Below are 6,701 nucleotides of genomic sequence, written 5' to 3'. Positions count from 1 at the left end.
ATATATATATATTCAGTACTAAGGAAGGCTTGGTTTAAATCACTTACATTTGTGCTGTTTTCAAAGTTCAGTTTGAGGGAAATAGGAACCGTTCTCCATTGTTGGTGGGAGTGCAGACTGGTGCAACCACTGTGGAAATCAATATGGAGATACCTCAAACTACTAGGACTAGAGGTTCCATTTGCCCCAGATATCCCTCTGCTGGGTATCTTCCCAAAAGAAACGAATCATACAGCAGCGATATATGCTCACCCATGTTTATAGCAGCACAGTTTGAAATAGCTAAAACTTGGAAACAGCACAAATGCCCATCAGCTGAAGACTGGATAAAGAAGATGTGTTTTTTTTTGTTTTTTGTTTTTTGTTTTTGTTGTATGTATAAAATGGAATACTACTCAGCTATAAAGAGAGAAACTAGAAATATTTAGAGCTAAGTGGATGCACATTGAGGCCATACTCTTAAGTGAAATTAGTAAGTCACACATGTGTAAATACCGAATAGTATCTCTGGTGTGAAAAACTAAAAGTGTAAATAAGGATCAAAATGTATAATTGATATTGTATAATAGGAAGAAAAGGTCTAAAGAATAGAGGAAGTGAGAGGGGTAGGGGAAAGGGAAAAGGGGAAAAGAAAAAAATGTGAAAAGGAAAAACAGGGAGGGCTGTGGAAAGGGGAAAAATAAGAACTAAGATAAGTCATGTAAAGGTACAAGATCCCAGTGATGAAGGTAACTATGTTGTATAACTAAAATGTACCAATAAACTTAATAAAGATTAAAAACAAAGTTTAATTTGAAATAATTTAAGTCTCTAGAAGTTAAAATGTGAATGCCCTTCTTTAAACCCTATCCAGAGCCCTTCTTGTATAACAATAGTAACCCTCTGAATGTGTTTCTTTCATAAATAATGATTTTTTTTTGATGCAGGTACAAGATTGCTTCATCTTTTAATGCGATCTACTGTTAAAACCTCAGTATAGAGGAAATAATTCTGCAACTTGGTTGGGCATGAGATATTTGAAAAGTATTTTCTTCACTTTATATCCCTGTTTCTCTAGTTTCATAGTCAGTGTTTACATGTCATTCTTCACGTCAACCCCTGCATTAGTAGCTGTGCTGGGTATTCGAATGTGTAGAGAACACTGCTGGCCTTCGGCAGGGCTCACTGTTACTCAGAAAGGAGACTTCTCACACTCTCTAGTGGAGGGGCTGTGACCATGGAGGAGACTCGGGAAAGCCCAGTATGAACCTCTGTAGAGCACTTTGTCGGGCACTGCCGGGGTGACTTGGCACAGGCAGGTGGTTTCCATGCAGCCTTTTGGTTTCCTCCCTTCCTGGGCATGAGCTCAGCACACAGCTCGTGCCACCTGGGGCAGGGAGCTGGGGTCTAGGGATCCAGTACAGTCACTGTCCACTTAGCTGAGCCAAGGAAAGAGCTGCCAGACAATTAAAATAGTGCTGTAACATTGCTTCCAAATGCTTTCCATCTCCAGTACCAGAGAAGACATCTCCTCTTTTAAACAGTAATGCAATGGCTATTTAGATTAAGCTTTGCTATTTAGGATGGCATGTGTATTCATGGCCTCTTGTCTTTTTGGAGTGTTCAGTTTTTAGACTGATACATGACTAAGCTATATCTCAATGTAGTGTGAATATCCTGCATTATGTGCAGCAGCAGTTTAGTGTAGGGAGAAATTATAGGCATTGCTCCCATTTGTTCTGGTGTTTAATTATTTTCAAGCGCTGATGTTGTAGTTATAGAGCATTATGTGTGCACTGTGCATATCTAGGAAACTAAATGAGCAGATTTCATTTCCGTATGACGTTCTAATAGTCAATATTATGCTGCGTATGGAATTTTATACTCTACATTTGGCCTCCATATTTATTGATCATTAACAATTTTTTAGGAATTCTAAGTTTATTGGCTGCATGATAATCCATTTTATAGATCTCGCATAATCTTTTTAAGGACAGTAATCGGTGCCTTCCAGGTTTATAGCCGCTGTGGCTGTGTGCGGGGTAATCACACGTCACGCTCACGTCGCTGCCTGTGTTCCTGATGGTTTCCCAGTGTGCCACGGCATTCAGAGCCGCACACTGATTCCAGGCTTGTGTGTACAGAGGCTCAGGAAGCGGCCTCTCTGGTACTGCGGTGTTCTGACTCCCCAGTGGAGTGCTGGATGCCCCACTGTTGATCGCTTAATTTTTTACGTAATTTTGTGCCACAAAAGAATTCCTAAACAGACAGAAGCGGTGTTCATGTGGACCGATTCGTGTCGATTTTGGCACCTTCTCCTCTGCTTCAGGCTGCCTGTTTCCTGATCCTTGTTCACCCTTCCTTGGTGATGCTGTCATCCCCGCTTCCCATTTTACATAAACATTGTGTTGTCACAGCCTCCCACCTGGCCCTCCTGCCTGCATGCTTTCTGCCCTTCCGTCTATAGAAGCCTCCTCTGACAGCTTTGATCTTATCTGTCATTGCATAGATGTCTCCTGCGTTCCAATTATTTACAGTGTCACCCTGTTTATTAGCATCAGGAGCTCTGTGGTTTGGCGTCCACCCGCCTCCCCATGTTTCCCATCCTCTGCCACCTGCTTTTCTCTTCCCAGGCCTTCTTCCCGTCTTGCTCCCTGGGTTATGCTGCTCCTCTTTGTAGAAACGTCCTTCCAGCCCATCTGTTTCCTGTCCATGGATGATCGTCAACAGAGTTTGGAAACTTCTTTTCCCTCTAAATGAGTACTATGCTGATCCCTCTTACATATTTCTAATACTGATTTGAGTATAATTCAGTATCAACTAAATGTGTACAATTGTGCACACGTGATTGGGACTAAAAGTCATGCTTCTCAGTTCTACAGAGCGACAAAGCCAAAGAATTACACAGAAAACGATCGGGCAGCTGGATTCCGATGAATGCTGCTTGTTCTGCTCTGGGCGTGGTGTCAAGTGTAGATGCTCTGGCATCCAGATGCCAGCGCCAAATGCCAGAAGGTGTTTCGGTTCTCCCCTCCTCTCTCTGAAGTTGTGACATCTTGGTTCCTGGGAAGGAGCTACCTTCAGTAGAATCAGTGCATGGATCACAAAGTTCCCACCAAGGCAGTGCACGTAATTACTCAATGCATATCAAATTAGCCATTGTCCACCACTATGGCCCTGTGAGTGCTGTGTGGACCCCACACGAGTGTGTGTAGTGTGAGTCCTGCCCACCAGAGGTCGGCTGGCAGAAGGAGGAGTGCTGATGGGAAGGGTCCAGCTGGGAGTAGGACTTGAACTTGTCCAGGGAGGCAGCTGAGCTTCAAGTTCGGAACTGTGCCCTGAGTAGCCCCCTCAGCTCTTGATGAAGCACAAGCAAGAATATGTGGTCGATACGGTCTCTTTGGAGTAGATTTTTTCTCCTCCGCGTTGTTGCTCTCCGATTGTTGCCTCTGTGTGTCTTTCTCGTGAGCAATGTGTCCATCAGTTCTGTGTAACTAAGGATTCTTAGGGACTTTCTCCTTGCTGGGACAGGACAGACAGCTGCATCTTAAAGGAGCACAGGTTGGTTTCAGCTCACAGTTTGTAGAGATTCCAGGTCATTGTCAGCCGGCTCCAAGCAAGAAGGGGCCTGGGGGAAGCCCTTGTCAGGCAGCTGGAAGCAGGGAGCAAAAGGAGGAGCCAGGCAGGGAGCTGCACCCTTCCAGGTCTCCCTCTCTTCCATCCACACAGCTGTGAACGCACCAGTGGACCTGTGAGCCCAACCATGAATGCAGCGCCCCGAGATCCAGTCACCTCCCAGACACGCCCCTGTGATCAGATGAGGCATGGGGGCTGCTGTATCTAAACCCTAACATGAAGCAAACCATTTTAATCTCACATCACAAAACAGGAGGGCGAGACTAACAGTTACTCTCCTCTTGCTTCAGGGCCTATAGCTAGTAAGTGGCTAGACTAGGCCTGTGACTCTTCTTGTCTGATTTCCACTTGTTGCCCTTCTTGATATACTGCTTCTTCGTACTTTCTTGCACATGAGTGTAGAGAAGGCTTCAATCCTTATGTTATTTCATGTAGACATTTAAACTGGCATTAAAGAGGATTTTCCCCATTACAGGACAGGGGCCAGTGGATTCTTCGTTGGATGAATTAAAAATGATATAATGAAAGAAGATGTTAACTATGACATTAATATTAGTGTACATAGTAAGGTAATTTAAATAGATTTTTTTAAAAAAAACTAGGCAAAAACATACATACACATTAAGTCGGTGCTTTGTCACAAAAAGAAAAAAGTACAAGAAGCCAACTAAAGGCATAACCTGGTATTAATATAAATTCACCTCATATCTTCAATATCTAGGGCTGGACTGTTTCAAATGGAAAGTGAAATTCATTTTAAAAAGTCCCAGGCAATTAAATATGTAACTCTTAAAAGAGAGAGTTAATTATACTTAATGACTATATTTACCAAAGAATGTCTACTGCTTTATTTTAGAAAGACTTTTCATTAATATCAGTGACTTTGCCAGTAGCCAGGGGAATGAAAATATTATATCTCTTGAGAGTATTTCACAATGTAAAAGAATCCTTATCACCGCCCTGCTGGCCACCGCAGAAGGAGGTGGGGAGATTCAGAGGGGCAGATTTCATCAATCAAGCTCCTGTCTGAGTCTTCATGAAGGAACAAAGTATGCGTTTTAACTCAGCATGTTTCTTTCTCCTTTTGATATAGCCAAAATACAGTTTTGCAATTTGGGTGTAAGGTTTTTCTTTGTAAGCATGTGTTTTAAAAATTAATCGAGTTAAAGCTTGTGCTTTTAAGTAACTTTTTAAGTCTGTTTGAACCTTGACTTTTGGGTTGGAATGGAAGCATTCCAACACTACAGGTTAAGCAGGATTGTGTTGGGGGTATTTTTCTGTGATGGAGTAGGAGAAGAACAGTGAGGTTATGAAGTGGACAGAACAGCGTGCTTGCTCCATTGCAAATGCTAAACCAGTATAAATATGCAAAGGTTTTTTTTTTTGTTGTTGTTGTTGTTGTTGTTTTCTTTTTGTACCAGGGATCAAACTGGAGACCTTGCACTTGGGAGGCAGGCGGCGGCAGAACCACTGGGCTAAATCCCTGGGCCTCTGCTCGGTTGTTTTGAGGAGTCATAACTGTTACTAGCTTTGCTACTAGAGAGTTTTCTCCAAATGCTCTTAAGGAGAGATATGTCCTTTGTGCCATGGTAATTTAAGTGAAAAGAAAATAACACGTTTTGTTTAATGTGAGCAATTACCTGGCTTTCCTAATCTTGATCTTTCCACCTGTGACTTTTATTTCCTATAGAAATATTTTCTCCTAGAAAAATTCAGGCTACCAATTTATGGAAATTTCCACGGAGCTCAGGCTTATACGCGGAATTAATTTTTTAAGGAAATAAGTACAAGGACACACCTGTGTTTCAACTGTAATTTTTAGGGTTATAATGTCTTGTGTTTGATTGTGTTCTGGGTCACATGGATTTTATTTAAAGGTTTATTGTTATGCAGCTTTGAGAATTTTTTATTTGCTGCAGCTTGGAAAACTAGGGTCAAACTTGGTATTTTGGGACTCAAGAAAGAAAACCATCCACTTCTCCCAGTTTATGATGCATTGCCCCGATAAGAGTAGCAGGGGCTGAATGCATGATTCTGAGAACTGCATGTGTATTCATTTCCAGACTGAATATATTGATTTCTCCAGTTTTTATTTGGATATTTCTTATCCAAGCTGCCAGTATAATTTATGTGCTTTACTAGATTAACTTAATTTAACTTCATGGTTGACAAATACCATACTTCTATTATTACATCATGTTTTAGAGTTTGTTTTTCTTTATCCTTATTAAAATAAATGATGAATGCAGCCTATTACATTTAAGAGAAAACCATGAGATATCAGTTGCAAGTGGTGTTTTACCCCAAACTGCAAGAACTTAGAAAGGTTTTGATTATTGTGACTGCTGCTTTGCAATCAGCAATAGCTTTCTGGGCTGTGTGCCACAATTATACGAGAGGTACAATTGTGAATTGCAATTTACTAAGGTTCAGACAAAATATTTTTAAAGTAGGCTATTTTCTGTACAGTATAGTTTCAGCTTTAATGCGATGTATTCGTACAGGACAGATACCTATTATACATCACAGAAAAAAGAAAACACAACACTGCCCATACTTTCATTTCAGTCTTTTGAACTCTTTCTTTAGGTTTTGAGACTGTCACACTGTGTCCCTCAGGCTTGGCTTGAGCTCGCGGTGTGGCCTGGGCTGACTGCAAAGTACCGTGAGCCTCACAGGTGCCTGCCTCAGCCTCCCATGTGGGATCACAGGCATGCACCACCACGGCCCACCTTGAACTCGGTTTTGGATGGATTGTTTATGTAATAAATGTTGTATTTCTAATAAAATTTCAGAGATTTAAAGAACTTACAGACTCAGTGGGTGGGATTAGGCAACTTTTGAATTATTGACATTTTCTTGGTAAAAGAAAAAGTTTAATGCTTTTTATATCTCCTTACCTGATTGAGGGCAAAGTGTTCTGAGTTGCTATTAATCAAACATGTGAATTATTTCGTTTCTTGGGTTCTTTAGTCATGGCGATTATTTTTACGTAAGCAATAAGCAAAGTTTTCCCTGATATTAGTATCAGTTTCAAACAATTTCTAATTCATTATTTCCATCAGACAATGCATTACAGAAAAAAA

Source organism: Fukomys damarensis, unplaced genomic scaffold (genome assembly GCF_012274545.1).
Source record: "Fukomys damarensis isolate Sample0158 unplaced genomic scaffold, DMR_v1.0_HiC HiC_scaffold_4, whole genome shotgun sequence".
In the NCBI taxonomy this organism is placed as follows: domain Eukaryota; kingdom Metazoa; phylum Chordata; class Mammalia; order Rodentia; family Bathyergidae; genus Fukomys; species Fukomys damarensis.
Note: the sequence above shows the minus strand (reverse complement) of the source record.